Source organism: Hesperophylax consimilis, chromosome 4, assembly GCF_061612785.1.
Source record: "Hesperophylax consimilis isolate HC1 chromosome 4, BYU_Hcon_1.0, whole genome shotgun sequence".
Lineage (NCBI taxonomy): Eukaryota > Metazoa > Arthropoda > Insecta > Trichoptera > Limnephilidae > Hesperophylax > Hesperophylax consimilis.
Window position 1 is genome coordinate 16,177,150 of NC_142839.1, and position 25,447 is coordinate 16,202,596.

The following is a 25,447-nucleotide window of genomic DNA, read 5'->3' on the forward strand; positions in this document are numbered from 1 at the left end:
ATGAAAAGAAAAAAGATTCAATGATGTAAAATGATTCAAATAATTCTGGAAAAACTGACCTATTTCAAAACTTTGATATTTGATAATGTAATAAGATTATCATGTTTAAGTAGGTACCGTGTAAGCAGTGAATATATTACGTTACTAATTAAAAAAACAGAATCTTAATTTTTATTGTGTATTTAATAAATCCTCATAAAAAGCGGTACCAAGTGTTTTTAATCGATCTGATTATCTTTCCATTGATTCTGAAAATAAAATGATTTGGTGTTTTATCCACGATCTAATTTATATGATATTCAATAATTGACAATTACCGTAGCAATCCAATTCAACGATACTCTTATAACATGAACATTTTTGTAAAATTATAAATTATATATATTATATAATAACGGTATATTACGGTTAGAACACATTTTCTTATTCTTGAAAAAAATTTAATGAATAAATAAATATGTACAATTATAGATACATGTTGAGTTAAGTACGAGGTTAGTTAAGTTACACTGAAAAACTATTTTGATTTAAGTGTTTCCGAGTCACAACAATAAATAAATACAGGGACGGTTAAGCAAAATATAAATATTTGAAAACAATCAATTTATTTAAAGGCTTCCGTGAATTCAATGTTTCGAAACTCAGCTTAAAATACCGGGTCACCGACGCAATATACAGAATGGAACGAACACATAGAGGCGCCTAGGAAGCGTAGAGGGGACACGAAAAGCGTAGAGGCATCCGCTAGGGGCTCTACGCCTCCCCACGGCAGACGGCAGTGTAGCTGAAGCTCTCGTAGCGACCAGTCCGCCGTCCTGCCCTGAGCTTTCGTAGCGCGCGCTTTCTAAAAGTTTACCAGTTAATGCCGATGTTTTGACGCATGCCAGATGAGGCAACGTGTAGATTGATGTGAGTGACATCCCGTTGATTGCTATTTCAAAGCTCGAGGTATGTATTTTCCTATGAATCTTACAAAAATTTTTAGAACAATCAAGCCGCTTTTAAACATTTTATCCGCAACTATAAATATGTTCAGAAGTAAAGTAGAATGGTTGTAATCTACATAATAAGGTTATGTCTATACATTCAAGTTGTTATTAGTATTCGTGTATATCAGTGGATAAGTATTCCAAGAAAAAATAGATTTTTTCACATTTTAAATATATCTTTTTTATCCCTATTATTAACTTCCTGAGATTGTTTTAGGTACATCTTTGAAAATCTTGCCTCTCCAAGTTTTTAATTAAAATTAAATAATCCCTCAAAAGAATGCCTGAAAACTTACCGGTTATAACCGTTTTTTAATGAGTCTCAAACAATATAGTGGATTTTTTTTGCGTGGATCGATCTACCCTCTACTTTGCCAGACACCATCAATCATAAACTTTGCACGAACGTAATCCATACAGATCAAAAACAGAATATTGTATACATCATTTATATTACGTGCCTACAAGCTTAACCCCTTGTTACTAATTACAGTATAAAATCAACGCCCTCGGCTACTCAAGAAAGATAAAAAACTATAAAGTATTCTCGAGATGTGCGTTATACTTATTAAGTGAACAGATGGCAAATATAAAACATTTCTCCTTGTTTCTCTGCCTTCAATTTTTATGTTTCATATTTTTAAACTTTTTTCTGTTTAGTGACATAGTTATTACAATTATTAAGTATGTTTAGACCACCAAGTTAGGCACATGCCCGTATTGTGGTTAAGTTAAAGATAATACGTAAGAATAAAAACTTTAACGGTGGATCCAATTAAAATAAAAACCTTTTAGCAGACTTCGTTATGCAATAATTCTTTAACTTGACACAACACTGCAATTAAGATATTCCTTTTCAGCGAGTTCCTGACGATTATAAGATAGATCCGCGGCACTTTTTCTGGCATTCATACATTTTCTACGAAAATGAACGCTCATATAATATAGCGCTGAGGGCACGGTTTGTTCGAGTCCATAATCTGTGCCCGTAGCGGTGAAGAGGGGTTGGAGATCAGACAATTGTTAGAAACGTAACTAAAACGCACTTTTATTCACGCGGCGGTTAGCTAGCATGATTTGAAATTTTTATTTCATGAATAATTTTTATACATTCTTTAAAATATTTTTTCAGTAATTCATTCAGATTTCAATGCACGCTTAATCTACGCATAACACATTTACGAGTATATTATGCGACAAATTAAAAATTGAATTTCGACTAATTCGTACGAAATAACACTACATACATGATATTTTTTACTATTTCTACTAATTGAGCGATATCCGGAATGATGCACGATTGCAAATTGTATATGATTCCCTTCAGACTGAAACTGAGCACGAGTCCTTCTTCCATCATCCATTGAAACCATCAGTGAACAAGATTAGTTAATACCTGGATGATCCAAATTATACGTTTCAAAGTTTGGATCTTGGAATATTTCAATCAAAACTTCTCATCCGAAATATTACATGTTTCGGATTACATGTTTCGGATGAGAAGTTTTGATTGAAATATTCCAAGATCCAAACTTTGAAACGTATAATTTGGATCATCTAGGTATTAACTAATCTTGTTCACTGATGGTTTCAATGGATGATGGAAGAAGGACTCGTAGTCAGTGTCAGTCTGAAGGGAAGCGTATTCACTTCTAAGAACTCCCTCTAGTGTTCTAGTCAAACATTCGTATAGGTAGATAGCCCTAATAGTACCTTATATAAAAAACAGGTGGCGGAACGCTGGTATTATCCGAAGACCATTTTGAAATCTACAGAACTGATCTGTGTGCGAGGAAATGGAGGGTAATGAAGTGTTAGCAAAGGTACCCGATACTCCACTTCCACTCAGCGTAAGAACTTTATATTGAAAAATGGGCTAAATTCTTGGAAGCTGCCGGAAGGGGTAGGATAAATTAAATAGTTAAAACTGCCTGAAGGCTGACCTGAACCTCAAGAGAACCTGGTGACTAATCAAACGATAAACGGGAGACTTCAATCTCAGGAGACATTTTCTTCTTTCTTTTAAAAAAAGAAAATCATTCCCGGGTTACGAATAATCTGACATATTTGAAAATCTCCTACGACTACAACAGCAAGCGGAAAATATTGCTTGTGTCGTGATGGAGGACTTAGCCAGCGGAGGAATTGAACACACTACGCCTGAGTGGGACCCAAACGCTATTCCAATTCAGCCACTAATCGGCCGAATAACTATTGGCTATTGCCAGATATCACCAAACAGCTAAAGGAAACTTGAAAAGACTGAATTAACACCGATTTATTTATTGTTGAAATTTTCTATCCTGATGGGAAAATGGTTCATGAATACCTGGGGAGTCATATTGCCGAAACAGAAGGAGTCGCCAGAAACCCGATGGCAACTCTGGTGAACTTTATTAAAGGGATCGGGCTGCTTGTTGCTGTCTGCTGTCTGCTGTCTGGTGTCAAGGGAATAAGGCGACACGTGGTAGTACAGAGGATCTATGGACTTGGTGCTTAAGGGGTTTGTGACTAGTGTACTCGGTTTTCATTAAATAGTGTGGATTCTTTGAATATAAATAGCAAATATATAAAAATTCTTGTTTATCATTAAGACTGCCTCCTTAAGCGTTTCTTATGGCAGTTGAACTTTTTTGATTGTTTTTGTAACGGAATTTTCGAGATTTTTTCCATTTTATCCCTCCAGCACGAAAAAAACTCCAGCTGCCAACGTTTTCTGTAGCAAATTGAATAATTTTTTTTTATGTTTGGTTCAATTTAACTTAAAATTATTCTGGAATTCTAATAGAAACAGCAACAAACTATTTATTTCAAAGAAGATAAACATTAGAATACGCCATTAAAAAGAAAAACAAGAGTTACAATCGTATAGATATACGAATAGGTACATTTATCATCTCTGTATTCAACCATACTTTAAAAAAATATTATAAATGTGTGTGTTTTTAAAATGTTATAATTTCTAAATAGTATTTTATGTTCATTACGTAACAAAGTGGCTGCAATAGATTAAAAAAATTAAAGATACATATATGAACATGATTTAAAATATTTGTGTCTTTCTAGTTTTTTTTATCAATCGTAAACATGTGTCTGTACAAAACATAAGATGAAAAAATCACGATGTTGGGTTTTTTTTAATATGAATATCGCACATGTGTCCCAACTGATCGTACCCTACTTGGGGTGCGTAGTGAGGATGAAGAGAGTTGGGAGGGGAAGGAGGTTAGTAGGAGAAAAGTTGGGAGGTACCAAGCTATTCAGAGCTGGTCGCTAAAAACGGCAACACATGTATTCTGATTTGATACTTCAAGTATACACGAGTCTGGAAATCAGGCTATGGTGTTTATCGAACCCATAACCTCCCTTTTCGATTTCAAGTGCGTAGACCGTTTAGCAACAAAAGCACGCACCGTGTGTCTGTTAGTATTTATCATTTTTGGCGTTTGTTGGTTTACGAATGAATATTACAACATCTAACATTGTTTACTTTAAGTATCAGCTTTTATTCCCGCAAGGGATGGGCATTTATGATAGGGTTTTGCCGACGCCCAATAGGGGTTGTTAAGATAAAATATTACGAGGGAAGACAGGGTAACCTATCTGCACCTATTCTCAGACCCTGAACGCGATTACAACCTATTTCCTAGTTTCAAATTACCCAATAAACGAAGGTGACAGAGAGTGGACGCTTGACTGCACCTATATTATTTTATCGGATAAAAATTAAAAAGCATTCTTATCGACGGTATTAATTTTTACGTCTTAGTAAAAATAGTATTATCATAGTTTGGATGTAAATGTGTTTGTGTGTGTATGTGTGTGTATGTGTGTGTAAGGGTGTGTGTATGTGTGAGTGTGGGTGTATGTATGTTTGTGTGTGTGTGTGTGAGAGGGTGTGTGTGTGTGTGTGTGTGTGTGTGTGTGTAGGGAGTACTATCCCGCGTAGTATTGAATTCCGCAGGATTCGCGCTGGGTTTTTCGACTCCCTCAGGACATACCTCGAATACCTCGCGGTACCCCGTAGGATACGCGTGGAATTGGATTTTTTATGCACAGATTTATTTAAATATTTGTTTATTAAAAAGCATTTTTGGTTTTAAAAATTGTGATGCAAAATCATGACAAATTAAAATAAAAATATAATCCTATAAAAAATAACCACTTATCTCTTTCCATTATATTATCAAGTAAATCAGAATACTAAAAGCTTCGGTAAAATCTACTATTAGTTAGTCTGTTAAATAATTATTTATTTCTTTTCTCGTACAAACAATTTTGATGATTTGTGATTTCAGTTCACATTATTAAAAATGTGCATAGTCGCTGTAATTAGTAACTGTATGTAAATAGGTTAGTAGTAATGTTTTATGAATACTTCACTAGAAGAACTTGTGATGCAAAGTTTTGATAAAGTGTTATTTTTGCCATCATTAGTAAAAACACAGTACTTGAGACGCTCAAGGAAGACACCATGGTTCCACCCATGGTCGTAGTGTTGTATATTCGATTAGTAGAAAGTAAGTTGAGTTATATTATATAGACACTATGTAACACAATCTTTACAGTGAAAAGAAAATGACATTACTTAAGTCAACTTAATGAAAAGTTGGTAAGAAAACATAATATAACAAAAATTAAATAGCACAAAATAAATTATCATTTACACCAGTATTTTAAAAAATTACCAAATAATCATGCAATAATAACCAATTTATTTATTTTCCCTCTGCTATGGAAATAAACCCTCTGACATGAAAATATCTGGAGTCGGTGAATTATTTTCCCATTTGATCTCTGGTGAGTTGACGTGTTGTTCTTATTTATTATATATATTCTTTTGTATTTATTATGCTTATATAATGCACTTGCATAATGTGGATTGAGTAGATGATCATTTGTGGAAAAGTGTATGGAAGGGTTTAGTTTTTCCTGTGGGGAAGATTTAACCCAGACATAAACAATAAGATCTAATTTAATGTATTATATTAATCTAGTTATCCATTGGTTTTTTTTTTCTTCTTCTTTTTTCAAAGAAATACACACATTCCCGGGTTACGGATAACCTGACAATGTTAATTGTCATGAGATTTTAGATTTTCCCAGCCAGAAGTATTAGAGTGATTTATTTATTTATTATGCTCTTTTAGCAGCTTCCTTAAATATTACACGTCATACAATAAAGATTAATGAAAATGTTACCAATTTATTATGATGATTAAAAACTGATGCAAACAATATGTTTGTAATAAGAATCATGTTACCAAATTATATTAATAATTAAAAACTCGTCAAAAAAATATCAAAAATAATCATTGCTACTAACAATATCCAACGTCTCATCTTCTCAAAGAGCTACATATCTTAATATATAAAATTCACGTATCCATGTGTACACGTTAATCTCCGAAACCGCCCAACCGATTTGAATGAAATTTAGGGAATGTTTATGGTTGGTTCCAGCTTTTGGTTTTGTACCCGATAGGAGGCGCTATTATCGAAATTTTCTTTTCAACAAATTTCTTTAAAAACAACAAATTTTAACTTCCCCACGTAGAAGGCGGTCTGTGGCAGGACAAAGTCTTATATTAAAAAAAATCAGCTCACTAAATTTGTGCTCACAAAACTCGAAAAGTAGTTGATCGATATCGCTGAAAATAGAATGTTTAGAGATGTGTAAATGGTAGAAGTCGGGGACGTCCGAAGAATATTTAACGCTTTAAAGTTGTAATAATGGAGTTTTTTAACAGTAATATATATATACAGTATACAGTAGTGAATGGTGGAAGAAGTTGTATTAAATATTTATCCAAATGTTTTTTTTAAGAGATTATTTAAAAAAAAAATTAAGTAAATTAACAGGCCGGTTAAGTCAGTGCGTCATTACGTCAATCTCCCACGAAGTTCCATGACTAAATACTCGTAGATGGTCAGAGCTGCTTATTTAACTTATTCAACATAAATGGGAAAGTTGTTTCCGCAGTTATGAAATTAGATTCTCTCCTGAATTATACTACGAGACCGAGTTTCAACAGTTCCAGGTTCAAGTTATTATTTTTAAATCAACTGAATTTTTTCCCTTTCCTTTGCCGCTAAACCCACGCTACGTCCACCACGGCCCAGTTCCAACTACCGACACAAAGCGTAATATTATTTATTTTGTTAGTAAATACCTCGATTACGGTGAATCTTTCAGAAATAAGTGCATGATAAAAAATAATGCGTGATTGAAATCCTCATGAGTGTGTTTGTGTGTAGTAGTGTGACGTGGGCGTGTCCTTTTGTCTGAAGTAAGTTAATTTTGGTGGTGTCAGTCAGGTAACTGGGGAGGAAGAAGAAAAGATATTTCATTAATTTATTTTTGACATTTGAAAATGTTCTTCGAAATTTTTTGATTAGTTAACTGTTACTTTACGTAGGAGGTAGGTGGTATATAGTTATCAAAATAAATTAATTTAAGTCGTTACCGTGTGGGTTCTGAATTCATAAAAAGGTTCCAAAATTTCATACTTGGAAGTGAAGGGTCAAACTTTTATTATCGAACTCGGGTGATGTGGTCTAAAAAATATGTGAATTTCTAAGAAATGACAAATTTTAGTTTTAAGCGTGTGGGCAGTAAACATAATTTGCTCTTCAGATTTTGTCACTTTGTGTTAAAACCTAGTGGAATTTAAAAAAATAAATCTTTGTTAAACTAATTCTGTGAATATTATACTGATGTGGGTAATGAATAAGATTAAAAAAGGTTTACTTAGATGGTCTGGGAATGTAGAGCGAATGAACAAAGAAAGGAGTGTAAGGACAATTAATATTTAACGCAAATGTGAATATTAGAAGAAGTCGGGGACGACCAAGGAAGATATGGCACCATCAAATGAAGCAGATACTTGAGTCGGGACATGTCAAGATTTAGAATAATAAAAGAGAGATGTATGAGTGAATGAGTGCGTGTTAGTTAAATAAATATACTATTGTAACTCTGGGTTTGTATTACTATTTAAATAAGTCTCTGAAGTAACCAAAATACTCTGGACTTTATTGTAGATAACAATGAGCTCTGATTGACTATTTAGAAGGCGGTAAGTATTATTCTGGGCTTCGACCTTGAGGCCGCAATAGTGTTTATTATAGTCTCAATCCCTGCATTATCGACACCTATGTGCCATCATGGGTAACCTCAACTACTCTCTAGGATATCACACATACTAGGCAGCCCTTATATTCAGAATGTTGTGAGTTATCGAAATTATGTGTTTAAGGAAAACTCGTTATAAGATCTGATCACAAAATGCGTCATCGGCACTTGGTATTTGTTAACATTGGTGGTGAATCTTCCACTCTGAATGGTTTTTTGCGATGTGTAATTATATTTAAACTTGATGTGAATTGGTAGGTTTTAACTCTTAGATTTTTAGATAATTAAAAATCTTTTTTTTGGTCGAAAAAAGATCAGACAGCCCAGATAATATTTCATTTAACGTAGATGAGATACGATAAAAGTAATTATTTAAAAGCTACATTATTTTTGAGTGGAAGGTATTAATAAAAATGAAAAATTCTGAAATGGGTACGGCAGAAATTCTAAGCCCTCCCACGAATCTGTTTTATTATTGACCATGGTTAGAGCCTATTTTTTTTCTATACATACATTTTTTGAAGCGGGTACAACTACCAATTATTGAATACCCATTTATTGAATACCCAAAACACTTGTCATAGGTTTCCCCATCAGTGTTTTTCTACGTTAAGTGACTTAGCAGGGTTTCTCGGATTCACGGGGTGAGGTTTGCACAAGTTTTAGCAGCGGATGCGTCTTCCACCTACTGCGTGGCGGGCCGGCTCGAGAGAGACTGGTTGATGGAGGCCTTTTGACGTCTCCAGCAGGACACTCCCGGCCTTGCACTGCAGGTGGAGGGATGAATTCATACGTCCGTCAGTCCTGGACACACTTACTCCAGTTTCCTACCCACCCCTCTGCCCCTTTTCTTCCCAAAATTTACTCTCCTTCCTTTCCTTAGAAAGACCATCCACACCAGCCCCGAGGAAAATTATGTTCTTCAGATCCTCCTGTATGCATATGATTTATCTTTATTGGACCTGCAGGATTTCACTAACCCCCCATTTCGGATTAAAATAAATATTGTTAAATATTAAAATATTAATTATTATTAAAGTGTAACGTTTATCCTCCTTTAAAACATATATAAAAAACATTAGATTTTGTTAAAAGTTGTTTATGCTGTTGACCCAGTGATTAATTTAAGTTTCCGACCTCGTACGCCTAATTTAAGGTTCTAGGTGTCAGGATTCCCACCATAGAGAGCAACTATTATCCGCTCCCATGATGCTGTTCTCTCTTCAGGTGTAGAGGTGGTGCTGAGAAAAATCACAGATTCCTTTTCGAGGCCCGGGTTTTTTTTACCGTGGACAATATTTTCATTTTCCCTTAGCTGGAGAAGCTAAGCTGGATGTCGAGTCACACCCACTGAAGGCATTGGTGACAAGGAGATTCTTAAGTTTTTTGGTGTACTTTGAGGAGAAGATGATGGAGTTGGTTACATCTGTGGATTTACTTCTTCCACATTTAAAAAAAATATATCAAGTTGGTGTGAGATCCCAATGAGCATTATCATCGAAGTCAATGTCCTTGCGCTACATCGTAAAAAGTTGCGAGAGTCATAGCTGAAGTGATGATGAGCCTGTCAGCATCTTCCTCTGCCTGCAGTTCTCGAATATTATGATTTTCAATTTTTATTTTCAGCAGGTCTCTGCAAGGCTTTGAGCTTCGAGGCCACATGAAGTTTTTTTTTTTTTTTACATTTTTATTTTTATTTTTTTTATTTTTATTTTTATTGATTTATTGTGAAAAACAGTATATTCCATTTACATTTCACAAATAACAGTTTATAAATTACAGTTTATAAGAAGTCAGTACATACATTTATTTGCATGGGTAAATACATCAATACTATCTGATTAACCAGATTTGTTAAATAGTATGCTTATCGCCGTCTTAAATTCTCTTTGGTTCAAATTGAAAATGTCAATCACAGAAGAAATGTGATTTAACAAAGTAGTTATTCTCCCCAAAGGCATGATCATTGGTAGGTTGGTCCTGCCCCTTGGAAAAATAAATAATCTGTGCTGTCTAGCTCTGATGAAATTATCAGGGACATAAAAAGAAAATCGTTCCAGAATATCTGGATTGCAAATGTGCCCATTTAGCATCTTGTGCGCCACTAACACCATTGCAATATTTCTCCTAACGTCTAGACGTTCTATCCCCAGCATTCCGGCAAGAAAATCAGAGGGATACAATAAAGGGTAATATCCGAACTCTCGCATGTAGAGGTATCGCATAAACTTTTTTTGCACCTTTTCTACATCATTTGAGTAAAGGGCATCTTCGGGTCCCCATATTATCGATCCACTCTCAAGAATGCTGCGAACCAGAGTAAAATAAAGCATTTTTATGACTGCCGTATTCGTAAAAGATTTCGAATTACATATAACAAAACCCAGCATTCGCATTGCAGAGTTGCACACCGAATCGATATGAGTTCGAAAAGTCAGACGCGTGTCAAAAGTGATTCCTAAATCCTTCGTTATCGAAATATGTTTTAGAGAGGTACCAGACATTTTATAGTTAAAATATAAAGTACGCTTTGCCCTTGTAATGCACATAATTGAACACTTACTACTGTTAAAATGAAGTTTATTTTGATGACTCCACTCTACTATACCGTCGATATCGATTTGTAGACGAATGGAGTCTTCATTTGTCGTTATACAGGTGTATAGTTTAATGTCATCCGCAAATAATAAAAATTTTACAAATCTTATAAACATCCCTATGTCATTAATAAACAATAAAAATAATAGTGGTCCTAAATTAGACCCTTGAGGGACCCCAGAATTTGTGGCGTAGAGTTTCGATGTGAACTGCCCGTAAACAACGTATTGTTTTCTGTTAAACAAATAATTATGAAAGAACAAAAGCAGCATGTATGAGAAGCCGAAGCTTTCAAGTTTATTCAGTAATATGAGGTGATCCACTTTGTCAAAAGCTTTCGCAAAATCATTATATGAGACATCTACTTGTTCGTTATTGTCCAATATATTTGAGACGTAATCCGTAAATACCATTAAGTTGGTCGTTGTAGACCTGCCCTCTCTAAACCCATGCTGCTGGTTTATGAGAAATGGTTCTACTTTATAGTATATACGTTTTTGTATTACGAGTTCAAATAATTTGGCCGGTGCCGAAAGAATTGCCACAGGTCTGTAATTAGATACACATGATTTATCGCCGTTTTTGTGTAAGGGCGTGACTTTTGAGATTTTCCAGCGGTCAGGGAACTTACCGGAGTTAAGTGAAATATTAAAGATATGTAAAAGCGGTACCATTAACGGATCTGCATATCCCTTCAGGACAATTGTGTTAATAAAATCTGGTCCAACAGATTTTTTTGGTTTTAGTTTTTTAATTGCAGCTAGGTAATCATTTTTATTTACACTTAAAATTTCAACATTTTGAGCTAGTGAAGAGTAACCGCCTGGGGTGTACGAGTCAAATTCTGCACTATGTTCGCTATAGACTGACTTAAAGTAATTCGCAAATGCTTCCGGAATATCGGGCCCAGTATGAGTACTTCCGTTCCATGACACTGAGTTTAGAAACCCACCGTCTTTCCTCTTTTCGGATACAAATTTCCAGAAGGATTTCGGATCACTCTTGACGTTTTTTTCGATATTATTTATGTAATCCTTATACGCAATATTTATACTACGTTTGATTTTAGATCGTAGAATACAAAACTTTTCCCGATATCTTATCAATCCGGTGCGCCTCCAGTTTCTGTGAAGTTTGCATTTCTTTTTCAGGTCACTAATAATTTCACCATTAAACCATTTAGGGTATCTTCTTTCAAAACAAGGTACACGCTTTCTCTCAAAACACATGTCAAAAAGGTCATAAATTACATTATAAAAATATTCTACTGCTAAATCTACATCTTTAAGTTTTAATAAGGGTTTCCAGTCGTGAGAATTCAAGTAAACATAAAAATATTCGAAGTTACCACGTTCTAGATTCCATCCTCGCTTAACACAATTTCCATTGTCGTCATTTAATAAATTCCGACAATAGGCTTTGCTTACATTGAGCGCGAATTCTATATATAAAGATGGGTGGTATGAATCTTCACTAACAAGTGAGTATACGGATTTGAACACTTTTAAGTCAAAATTACTGATAATAACGTCCAAGGTCCTGTTCGTTATATTAGTGATTAAGTTTTTCTGTTCCAATTGAAATAGTTCCATAAAATATAACAAATCTGTTTGAGTTGCTTTGTGACTCACACAGGAGTGTAAGTTAAAATCGCCAACAATAATAATTTTTTTATCTACTAAAAAGTTAAAATTAGCTATGATTTTATCGAAAAAATCAGAGTAAGTAGTTCTCTGTGAAGCCGGTGGAATGTACACTATACATATATAAATACTAATTTCATTTATTTTAGCCTTAATCCATAAGTTTTCGCCATCATTTTCTAGAAACGTGAGTCTCTGGCATTGTTTGACGCGATCACGTCTCGCGGCTAGTAGCACTCCTCCTCCTCTTGATTGGCCTGAAGTTCTGTCCTTTCTGAAGACGTCATATCGTTGATCGAACAGTTGACAATTATGAATACTGTCGTTGAGCCAGGTCTCTGACAATAATATAAAGTCGTTGTCTTGTATAATAACACTATGTAAGAAGTCATCGGTCTTGGATCTCAATCCCCGCACATTTTGATAATACATTGTGCAGGGGAGAGAATTTACTTTAACTCTGCTCTCTAGTCATTTAGTGGCCGCAGAATCGTTTTGTTTGCCTCGGTTTTGGTTAATATCAACCGGATTTTGTCTCGGTTTTAAGTAACGGTAGTTTCTTACCGGTACTCCTCGGGGCCACAAATCTTCCTGCAAAAGTTTATCGTATAACTCATCTGTTACTCCTATACGGAACGCTGCGTATTCCTGAGAATTAGCGATGAATTTCTCTATCTCACAGTTTGTTATATTATTTTTCTCTAGATGCGCTCGGATATCATCTACTGTGGTGTCCTTTGAAATCCTAGATACTATGATATTTCTTATCCTTGGACATACCTTGATACTAGAGGATTTATCGCCATTTCCGACAATCAGATTCTTGCTTGTCCGTTGTCTGCGTTTGACGTTCATCCATTCTTCCTTATTTGGCGCGGTTTTCGCTTCAGATTCGGAAGTTAGAATGCGTGGTTCCGTCGTCTGTATTTTGGGGATCGCGCCGCTGGTAGTGGGGACTTCGAGATGACTTGCGTTATTTTTGGCCTTGGTGGCCGCCCTAGTGCGCATTCGTTCTTTGGTTAGTGTAACAGCGTGCGGGTTGGCGGGGGGGGCGGCGGGCGGTGCGACGACGTCAGCCCAGCTGGCGGTAGCGGGAGGTGTAGGTAGACCATTAGTGTTTACACTGTTTATCGCCTGTCGATTTAATATTTCTTCCACGGACTTTACACGGATTAATAATTCGTTTATTGTTTTGTTTTGTTCGAGAATGAGGTTTCTCAATTCAAAGAGTACGGTATCACTCATTATTTCGTGCGAGAGTGAATAAAAACTCACGAAAAAATGTTTTTAATTACGGCGCGACAGAAAGACGTGTGTATTCGCGTTCGTATCAATACTTCCTAAGAATATGTATATTTATATATATGTATAAGAGATTTTGATATCCAAATGATGTGATAGGTCCCAATGGAAATTGTTAGGGAAGGCCTATGCCAAGAGGCAAACTGAGCTTCGGGATATATTATAGCAAACAAAACATTTCTAATATTAATATACCTAACAGAAGTTCAGAATAAAAGGCTTATTATTATTATTATTATTTTTATAAGAGATTTTGATATTGTTCGTAGTCCTCCTCACTATGAAATCCTGTGTTGAGGGGGACTAGGTTTTGGAAGTTTTTCAGCGACTTTTATGATTCAACTTCATGTTTTGGGTAACGATTTCCATAAGTTTCTACGACGATGTTTTAATTATGCTAGTAAGTTCTTTAAGTTAGTTAAAATCCGGTAGTTCCTTAAGCCAAAATTTAATGTCCTTAGTGTAGTTATTTTTTGTTTTGAATTTTTTGATACTAAGTGGGAGTTTGTTATATACCTTTACTGCTAAAAATTCAGAGCTTCTTTGTCCAAGGCTAGTGTTCACTTTGGAATATTTAGTATCTCTGTTTGTTTGGCTCTGGTTTTATGAGTATCTAAGGTGTTTGCCTGTAAATCATTTTTGAAGTGATGTACCAGAATGTTTTTGGCATAGATTTTTGTTTAGATGGAAAATCAAATTGTTTAAAAATTTCTGTTGTTGACGTCCTTATGGGAACTTTTATTATCTTCTTTATGATGCAATTCTGAGTTACCTTCAGTTGTTTAACTTGTTTTGATGCTGTTGAGCCCCATCCTATTATTCCATATTACAATTTAGAGTTGCAGCATAGTATACTCCCTTTAAATCCCTAGTTGACAAAATTTTTCGTAATTTATAAAAGAAGTATATGAGTTTTGTTAGCTTTTTTGAGGTTTGATCAATGTGTAAATCCCAGTGTAGTTTATCGTCAATTTTTACCCCAAAATTTTAATGCTATTGGTTTTTGTTATATGCGGCAGGAACATTGAAGAAAATTGTTTTGACATTCATGTAATTTTAGTGTATGCTCATTCTTTGGTTGTCCTCTTTTGTTTTTGGAGAAAGTTAGATATTTTATTTTATTAACATTTAATGTAAGGGTTAATAAGTTAGCTTTAAGCCAGTTTTGAAGAACAGCTTGGCTATGTTCAGCCTCCTTATAGGTTTTTGTCCAATTTTTTTCGTAGAATATAATAACAGTGTCATGTGTAATTATGTTTCCTTTGATAGGAAGATTCATAAGGTCGTTTATATAAATTAGAAATAGTATAGGTCCTAATACGCTTCCCTGGGGGACACCGAACTTAGTTGGTAGGGTTTTGCTTCTTCTTTTACCAATTTGTACAAATTTTTCTCTTCCAGTTAAGTAACTTTTGCGTAGGTTTTGAGTTGTTTCGGTTATTCCATTTTTTTAGTTTTAAATACAGTATTTCATGGTCAATTGTATCAAAAGTTTTTTTAAGATCAATGAAAACTGCCAAACATTTTTTGACTTCATCCATTTTTCTAATGAATATATTTGTTACATTAGCTACAGCGTCACCAGTACTCAGGTTTTCTTTAAAACCATACTGCGTAGATGACAATATTTTATTAGAGTCCAAAAATGTAAGCACCTGTTTTTTTATAACTTTTTCCAATATTTTCGATAGTGTAGTTAAAAGACTAATTGGTCTGTAGTTTGATATATCATTTTTAGGACCATTTTTATATATTAGTATGATCGTAGCAATTTTAAGACAAGCGGGAAAAATACCTTTTGATATTGACAGATTTATAAGGTACGTCAGTGGGTGGATTATTTCATCTACTTGCTTGATATTAGTTAATTTCCCGATGTCTTATTTATGTTAAGGGAGGCTATAATATGTCTAATTTCATCTTTTTTTATATTGACTATATTGAGGCTGTTTTTTTGATTTACATCGTCAAGCCTCAAAGTTTTTTAGACAGCCATTGAATTTTGTTTAATTTTATTTGCTAAGTTAGAGCCAATATTACAAAAAAAGTTGTTTATAAAGTCAAGAAACTTGTCCGGATATTCTGTAAAAGATGTGAAAATCTCATCAATGTTTAACTCTTTAATGGTTTTGTCGCTATGCGAAGCTTTAGCATTAGTAATTTCATTAATTATCTGCCAGAGTTTACGAGAATCATTATTACATTCATCGATTTTGTTTTTATAGAATGTTTCTTTAGCATAACGTATTACATTTTTACATGTATTACGATATCTTTTGTAGAATCCATGTGTATGGACATCAAAAGGGTTGTTTTTTACTTTTCTGTGCAGTTCGTCTCTTTTTCTGATTGAGTTTATAATATTCTGACAAGTCCAAGGTTTAAGGTGTAAATTTTTAATGGATAAATTTTTTTCTATGGTTTTGGTGTTCGATAGAATAATGTGCTGTATAATTTCTATAAAATAACTCCAAGCGGTATCAGTATCATCTTTTTCCAGAAGGCTTGTCCAGTCATTCATTGTTTACTCCAATTTGACGTTTTCTCAATTTGTTTCAGTCTTCGTTATGAGAGATTTCTTTTTTTGGTATAGGTACATATATTTTTTTTGTAATAGATAGAATTATTGCATAATGGTCTGTCATTGTGGTAGTACAAATAATGGCTTGAGTTTTTTTATTAGTTTTACTAAAGATATGATCAGTGCAGGTCAATCTAGCACTTAAAATTTCGCTATTCCTTGCTTCTCATCTAAGTTCACGGGTTGAAATGCTGAATATAATGAGGATTTTTCCCTTTCTTATTCCCTCTTCAGTGACAATGGGATTGGTGATAGCTCTATGTGAAAACATATCTCAATTCTTCATCCGACTGTTTTAGGACTGACAGTGTTAGAGGATTGACAGTGACAGTGACAGTGACAGTTTGACGGCCGGCATAGTCCAGTGGTAACGCATTGGACTGCCATTCCGAAGGTCGCGGGTTCGAACCCGGCGTGCGCAAATAAATTTTATTTGATTAATTTGTGTTATTTCACAATTAATTAATTAAAATAATATATAGTATATTTGCGGCACGTTCCAGAGTGGAAGATACTACCAGTATCGCCCTGGTGTAAGACCACCATTCAGAATTGAAACGTTGCTCCAAATGGCTTTAGCCGTGTTTAGTGACTAGATCTGAATAGCCAGGTACTTCCTCACCTTCCTCTTTCCCTTCCCCACTTACCTTCAGCCTCACAACATCCCCCAATTGGGGATGCCATAGTCTCACTGGCTTCAGACGGGAGCAGTTGGGACTCTTGTGAGGTATTCACTATAAAAAAAAAAAAAAGTGACCTCGCCAACAACAATAGTTATTTTTACAGCTCACGAAAAAGACTGTTTTTAAATTTGAATTTCACTTCCTGGAAGTTTTTACCAATTGCTATTAGCATTGATTCCCTTCCAATCTGTGGAGTCATGTGGTTGTTGACAGTATCTCCTCCTACTTGCCTACTGATGATGGACATATTGAAATCCGTTGTGAGAAACGGAGGATGCTGCGAAGTAAGTGCCAGACGCGAGCTGATGTTCTCGACGACTGCTCTCAAGGGCTTAACCTTGAGGGGAGGGAGTGGCGGAGAGAGATAGGGGGAGAGGGTGGAAGCGAGAGATAATGGTCGGTCACTTAACCTGCAGCTGTCTAAAAAAATAAAGATGTCAAATTGATCGATTGATGCAAAATTGTCGAATTCCAGAACAACAAAATATTGATAAATTTTGAAAAACTGTGTTTTGAAAACTATTAGGTAGCTTAGTAAGCTCTGTCAGAGTCCGTCGACACGTTTAAATATCTAACGGTTTTAATCGTTTTTAAATGCGGTTTGTTATTTCTGCGTCTCTTATAATAAAACTTACTGATTTGAAGTATTGTTAATTTATTTAAAAAATGGTCAAATTATTCGGTTTCCTGTTAAAAACGGGAATGGAGGCCTATAACGAATGAATTGAAAAAATTATAACAGACTGTGAGTAAAGCAAAAAATATGTTAAAAGTAAATCAGAACACGTGTTGTTAAAAATACTAATATTTTCCTATCTCGTCCATTATATTTATTCGAATGACTAATATTTTGCTAGAAAATGGTCATGCAGTTACTTTTTAACAGTATTTGTCCCTATGTATATATTCAGAATCTGCGTTTTTATCATACTCCATGTGAATATATGTTTATCAAGCCATAATATTTTTAATTAATTATTGCCATAACTTTTTTTTTTTTTTCAATGACTTAATATTTTCAATAATTTCCGTACTTTCGTGCAGTATTGCGCAACATTGACGTGGATTGCCTAATCTCATCTAAAAATAACTTGTCGAAGGAATTATAAGACGTATTTGTTCATTAATAGCGTTCTTATTTCTTGACAATATATTTATACTATATATAATTTTATAGAATGTTGTTTGAATTTCAAGGTTTTGCCAGATTAATCATTGATGTCTTATTTATTGTAGTTTGCATAGCGGAGCAGATTCATGAATATTCAACCAAGCTCGATAATACATGCAAATATTTTAATGTCCCGCTTCGTAGTAGACGAGGTTGACAGCAAAAATAGAAATCCTAAAATATCGAAAGTGACATTCAATCTAAGCTTCCTCTAAATCCATCATCGTCGATTATGGACCTTTTCCTTTATTTCTTATCTATAATGTTTTCCTCTTCCTACACTGGTTTGTAATGCGATTTTAAGTTTCAACTTACTGTTTTCAAAACTCATATTCCAATTAGCATATTTTCTGATTATTATTTTCACGTTCACAGTTCTTTATTGAACGCGCTGATCGTGTTTTGTGGCTGTTTTGGTTTAAATGTGCTGTTGGGACTAATTTTCCACCGACTCGAGGATCATTACTAACTTAGGTTTGTATGTAAATAGTTGGCGGAACCAGTTACGGAGGTGGATTTTAACACCTCCCTCGAGTCACGTCACCATTCAGTATCGAAATACGTACTTAAAAGTTTTGATATTATGAATACTAGGCCACCATCTGAACTCGGACTCCAACAAAGGGGCGAGCTGGAAATCAAATGGAGACATAAAATGATCGGAAACGACACTTTGAACGGATCTTTTCTTTCGTAAACAGGCCAAATCAAGACTCTTAACGACACTCCAAGGGTATGTGGAAGTTTCTTCTTACCAAAGAGCACTTTTCTTCGAGATCGTCCCGACTTCCCTACTTTAAATTGCGACATTTTTGATGTTGTTTTTTTTTTCAACAAAAAACATAGAAAATCAGTATGAATTGGATAGCTGGGGGTCGATGAGAGGGATTGGGTGGTTACTCGGATGAGTGACCAGTGTTGACATGTGAATGAATTAAAAAAATATGTTTTTGAAATAAAAACATCAAAAAAGTCACCGGAGACTAATTCACATTTAATTTTAACTAATTTATTTTCATGTATAATAAGTATGCAAATCATTCAATGCGTGTTTTGGCTCGGCTTATTGAGAGTCACAAAATAAAACGAGTACTTTACCAACCAACTCACTACTCAGTACTCAGTCAATTCTAAAAAATAATGAAAGAAACTTATGGAAAGACCCGTCTGGTCCACAAAACAGTTTTCGAAATGTGTTCGGGGTTTCCGAATAAATTTTTTTTGGTCGATATTACTCAAGCATAATTTAAATTCAAGAACGATAGAAATTCTTTTCCATATAAATATTACGTATTTTTGTTATGACCGGCCATTACAGTCCATTTAAAAAAAAAGTTACAATAATAATGATTAGATAAATTCTTTAGCGTCGTTTTCCTGGGAAAACCGCCTTAAGGGCGCTTTGCAATTAATTATTTAAACTAAATCTTATCACTACAAATAAGCAGTAATTATTTACAGTTAACATATATTATAAAATAAAGAAGAAAACTAGAAGTGCCTTCCATACCAATTTGATTGGAAACAAATGTGGCACTGACTTAGTGCCTTTTGGTTCTAGACTATTTAGCAAGCGGTCTGTCTCTCTTACACTTCCCTGAAATTGTATATCGTCATCCAAATTGAATTTCGTAATCATGGTGAAATACAGTTTTTCATCATACTCGCCCAAAAGACATTTTTTGTGCTATTCTACAGGGTGTTAAGGGATGTACTTGAATTACCTAAACCATTGATTCCTGACATCATTTGGAGTAAAATATGTCAATCATATTTTGGTCTCCGGTGACATTTTTTATGTTTTTTTATTTTTTATTTTCACGGAAAATCAGTACGAATTGGATAGCTAGGGGAGATGGATTGGGAGGTTACTCAGTTGAGTGACCACTGTTACGAAAGAAATAAAAAAATATTGTTTTAAAAAAAACATAAAAAAGTCACCGGAGACCAAAATTTCGCTCACTTTTAATAATCCAAATAATGTCCAAAATCACTGGTTGAAGTAAGTCAAGTGCGTTCATTAACACCCTGCATATTTTGTGTTTACAACTAAGATTAAATAGTGACTTATAACAAACTAAAACCTAAAGCTAGCAACGGATTTCTAAAACTAATCGCTAGTGACTTACAAATAATACCTACAGTTTACATGCATTGTTTATAGCTAAGAATGCTAATTCCTGTTGAAAAAAGATATCATTCTTTAAGGGTACGCTTGTTTATGATCCCCTCAAGTTTCATAATCCTTTGTTCCCTTCGGATCCGGTGCATAGTCGGGAAATACACCAAACACGCACCCAACATATGTACACGGTTGACATTTGTCAACGACTCGTTCTTGAGTCCAATAGTTCGGCTGTGGAACGATTTGCTGCCCTCTGTGTTTTCTCCCTCCTTTAACATGGATCTTCAAGACATTCTTCATTCCTTCCTTTCCTCAAAAATACCCTCCACACAGCATCTCCACAAGCCCTGAGGGAAATTATTTTCCTCCGGACTTCCTGTGTGGAGTTAATGTAAAAAAATAAACAAAAAAAAGTTAAATTGTGAGTTCCAATATACGAATCGTTTCTTAGTAATTCTCCAGCCACGGTAAACTTTAAAAACTCAGTAAAAAAGTATTTATAAATATATTTCGAAGTGATTGATAATTGAATTACTTATGTACATAAAATTATGGCATATAGTCTTCATATAATGACATTTTTCAGCCGCCAACCAGAAGAAAAGGTTTACACAAAGTAGAAAATCTGTTCGTGTATCGTAAAAATTTCTCAACGATGAGCTCCATTTGACCTTACGCAATTTTTACGGGTAACAAAAGGAATTTTCTAACATAATTGTTAAAAAATACAAAAATCCGTGAGTTTTTTCCAATTGTTTTATATTTTAAAGGAGAATATTAGCATAGAAACAAGCAAAACTAAGAAGTAGCTACTAATTGTAGTTAAAAAAACTTTACTTTATAATAAATATCAAAAGCATTTGAAAAGTAGAGCAAGATATATCATTGTCAAATTGCACAATAATTACAATGTCCATCAATAATTCATTAGTCATTCCATCCTCCAGCCTTTGATAGCCCAAAACAAACACTACCATTTACGTCAGGTGAATAATCTAAAACTCGAATTAACCCCGTGAGTTGTGAATTGAATGTACTAAATCGTCAGTTCAAATCCACAAACAGTGTTATGACGCATCATAAATTGCCGTACAGCTGTGTGTGGCTATGTGTACGTTCGTACCAGTGGCGAATGTAACAGTTGTGTGGTTATTTACAATGTATACGGTACACTCTAGGGTGGGACGTTAAAACTTTTTTCCACGATTTAAGGTTGAAGTGTTATAAAAAGGCGGAAGGGAACTACCCATTGAGTAAATATCACGTGGAGACTATTACAAACGTAAGAATCACACACAGTAAACTATAAGTTCCAAAAAGAGAAAAAACTTTCACCTTAATTTGATGATAGTTTTTTTGAACAAAATAAATTTCACTTTGGAAAAACATATTAAAGTGGTATATGGTTATACTCGAACCTTAGACATTAGAGGGGACTCCACCACTTTACCAACGGTCGGCGTTATAAGGAAACATATGGTTTCCTCCTTCAGCGCAGACGTCAAGACCATAATATTTTTACTAAACGAAGCTATATATATTTTTTAAAGACTCTAGATCATACAATGTCCCTGCATACGGGGTTAGAAAGCGGTGTGCAAGTTAGAATAATATTACAAACATCGCAATCTGAAAGTGTAAGAATAAATTGAATCATTTATGACATTATTCAGTCAATGTTATGAACTTGCGTCGTCGCGTACCCAAGATAGTTTAACCGATTCCTCCGGTCAGTCCCATCGAGAATGAACCAACCGCACTTGAGACCCGGTCTCCGCGCCCCTTAGCTGGCTCTCCGGTTGTAGTGGAAAGGGCAAAGATGTCCGAAGACTCTGTAGAAAGAGTGAGTATCAGGTAATCAGAGGCAAGGCGGAAAGGAACCGAGTCCACACGGTCGTACTCATATCGACGGAGGAGGTGCAGGCGGGTTAAGGGACAGCTTTTAATGCGGGGACTGATCTATCCCACCCCCTACAAGGGGTGATGAACGATATTGTACATTTTGAAGTTCAGTTCTAGCCTATCTAAGATAAAAAAAGTTATTTGAGCCTTGATCAATCTAAAATCGGTTGTCGTACGAAATATAAAACATATAAAAAGCATAACAAAATTAATACAGTCAAAATTGTGCAATTTATTATTTGTTATTTGTAATCAATCTAGAGACTGCAAGACCTTTAGGAAACAGAAAAAATAAAATATAAATTTAAGAACAATATTTGAAAAACTATGTCATCAGCATCACATTGACAGTGTTATGTGGTTAAAATGATAATCTATATAAAATAAAATAATAAAGAAGCCATAATTTAGAAGCTTATAACGTATTCAAGGTTCATAGACTGTATTAAGTTGTATAACAGCGATGCAAGTAGAATGTGTGGCAATGCTGAAAATTGTGAAATTATGTGTAATAGAACAAATAAAGAAAACTGTGAGAAACCAGTAATAACCATTAATAGCAAGTAAACGAGTGATAAAATATATTCTGAGGAAGATAGGAGCAATACGCGCAGCATCTGAAACAAAGATGAGTTTAGTTTTAATTTAGTGACTCTGAGCACATGCCTTCTCTCCATTTCAGGCACTCACAGTTATTTTTGTTCGATACAAGATCAGTGTTTCATGCTGATCTTGTTATCCCTCGCAAACCATCCAACATTTCCTGTAGTGCATCCTTAATTTTCTCGCAGTGCCAAATAATGTGTCTGGCGCCCTAATTGTTATCACCACATGCGCAATTTGAGTGAGGAGAAAGGGTCATGCTGTGAAGCCAACCCCTGAATCTCCATGCCCGGAAATCCACCTGCGTCATGTAGGGATCCAGTTTGATTTGTGCCCCTTCCATTTTGAGTTTAACGAAGGGAAGAAGGAGAAGGTCCATTTGCTTTTCGTCGACTTATTCCATCGCTCCTGCCAGACACGTCCGCGTCCTTTCATTCATCGCTTTGAGCAAGCCAAAGGACTTCGTACCTCGGACACGTGCCTAATTAAGTCCTCTTTGGCGGAAATTTATCTTGAAATTGACAATGGTATGAAACACCAACATCTTTAATTATACAGGACATGCTCTAGAAACTGAAATAACAGTTAAAGATACCTGTTTTCGGACTTATTCAGCTGGGTTTATTTCTACAGCATGGGCTGTGTTAATAAAGATGGCGGTGTATGAAAATATTATATAATGTGTGTAATTATATCAACGTATAATTTTTGCTGTGTAATTTTAGCAACGGATAGCACTAACATACGTACCTTTGATAAAACAAATCTTCATTCCTTGACCGTCCTGCGTAATGTATACGTTTGTACTTGTAGCAGTGGCGAATGAAGAAGTTGTATGTAAAAAATGAGGTTATGATCTAAAAATACATACCTTTAATAACAAAATCTTATTAAAAAAATGATATCCTGGCCGCCCTGTCTAATGTAATCGTTTGTACTCGTATCATTGACGAATGAATCAGTTGTGTACATCTGTCCAAATAATAATAATAATAATATTTGACTAATTTTTATGGCGCCGTTTTCGTGAAAAATCACCTCAAGGGCGCTGTACAAATATATTTCTTAACTAGTTAATACTAGAACTACTGACTTAAAACTAGTGACTTACTTCTAAGACTTATATCTGTGACTTACGACTAAGGCCTATAACTACTGTCTGGCAACCAAGGCCAATAACTACTATCTAAATGAAATATATATTTACATATGTAATGAAATGTTACGTTGTTTCATAATCATCATCTTGCCTAGAATTTCATAATCTTCATGAGATTCTAGGCAATGAACTGGGGCGCATTTAACACGCCGATGAAACATACCTATAAAACGATGAAAAAATGGATGTATGTAATTTCATCGCGAGTGATTTAATTCATCTATGGTAATTTCCTCCCATTTTTTTTAAATTTTCACCGTGTAATTTTGGAATGTGTAACTCCCCCGTGCATAATACATTTTGACACCGGCTAACAGGAGCACGAAATCGAAAAAAACATCACTTTAAAATAAATATCATAAAACATAAAATTCTGTGTCTTGACGGTCCAGCCTAACGTGTACATTTGTACTCGACACAGTGGCAAATAAAACAGTTGTGTACATTTGTGCTGAGTATGTAAAGTTAATGTTCACATTCACGTGCGCTCCATCTTCATGAGATTCCAGGCAATGAACTGCGGCGCATTTGACATGCCGAATGACTCCCCCGCGTATGCTTGTAACATATTTATTTCCTTTATACTTCTGGCGGAAAGGTTTTATGTTTGATAGTATCTTGGGACTCATCACGCGCTCACCTTTGCGCGCTGGTAAGGGATTTATTCCGGCATGCATTTATCATAATATCCACGTAATTCTGACCGCCCGATGAAGCGAAAAAGGGTTAAGTGAAGACCTTGCATTTAACCAAGACTGTTGAATGTAATATACTTTATTTTATACTGCGAAACATCCCGGATATACTTGAATTGCTTAGATCCATTTTATTGCTTGCAAAAAGTAGTTCATAAGAAGGTACCTATGCGCACCTCAAATATATTATTAAAATTTATCTGCTTATTTCTCTTGGATATATTTCAGGTAGGTGCAGGATTAGAAAAGGTTGTATTTATTTTGACAATTTTCACAAGAGATCGATTCCAATAATGAAAAATTCACGTTCGTACGAACGGATGGGCGGATGGACAGGTGGACGAATAGACGAATGGACTGACGGATGGGTGGAAATTACAAGGAAGTGAGTTGTGTAATTATGATAACAATACGGTATACTTATCATTAGATGGTCATAAAGAGCTTAGGCCATGAATAATTTATACTCTTTTTGGGATAGGCTTAAAAATTCAGTTTGGTTTGATATTTTGAAAAAGTATAGGTTTTATATAAAAATAGCCACGCAGCTGTTCTTCACCGAGTTTAATATACTTTTATTGAATGTTGACTCAAAAACTTTACTTTATTTACGGCTTAAGTTACAAAACTACGTTATTTCTAAAAAAGAATTAGTTGCTTAATTACAATAAATTTATTACATATTCAATAAGTACGCGCTCTGATTTTTTACAACATGGCATATAAATATTAAAGACCTTCTAGAAAAAAAAACTAAAGTTAAACTTGATTATTAGAAGATCAAGGATGGTGCCAGATAATGGTTGTTACGAGCTGAAGGCGTAGATGATTTAATTTACGTGTATTTCCATGTAATCGTTT

The 25,447-nt window shown here is 34.8% G+C and overlaps 1 protein-coding gene across 1 annotated transcript in view; it reads left to right on the forward strand.

Annotated features, from left to right (window-relative positions):
- The first annotated feature begins 818 nt into the window (after positions 1 to 818).
- LOC149424297 (neural-cadherin-like) overlaps positions 819 to 25,447 on the forward strand; it is a 357,104-nt gene continuing 332,475 nt past the window's right edge. The window contains exon 1 of the mRNA XM_089651422.1: positions 819 to 948. The gene's annotated coding sequence lies outside the window, so the exon portion shown is untranslated. The remainder of the gene's footprint in view (positions 949 to 25,447) is intronic.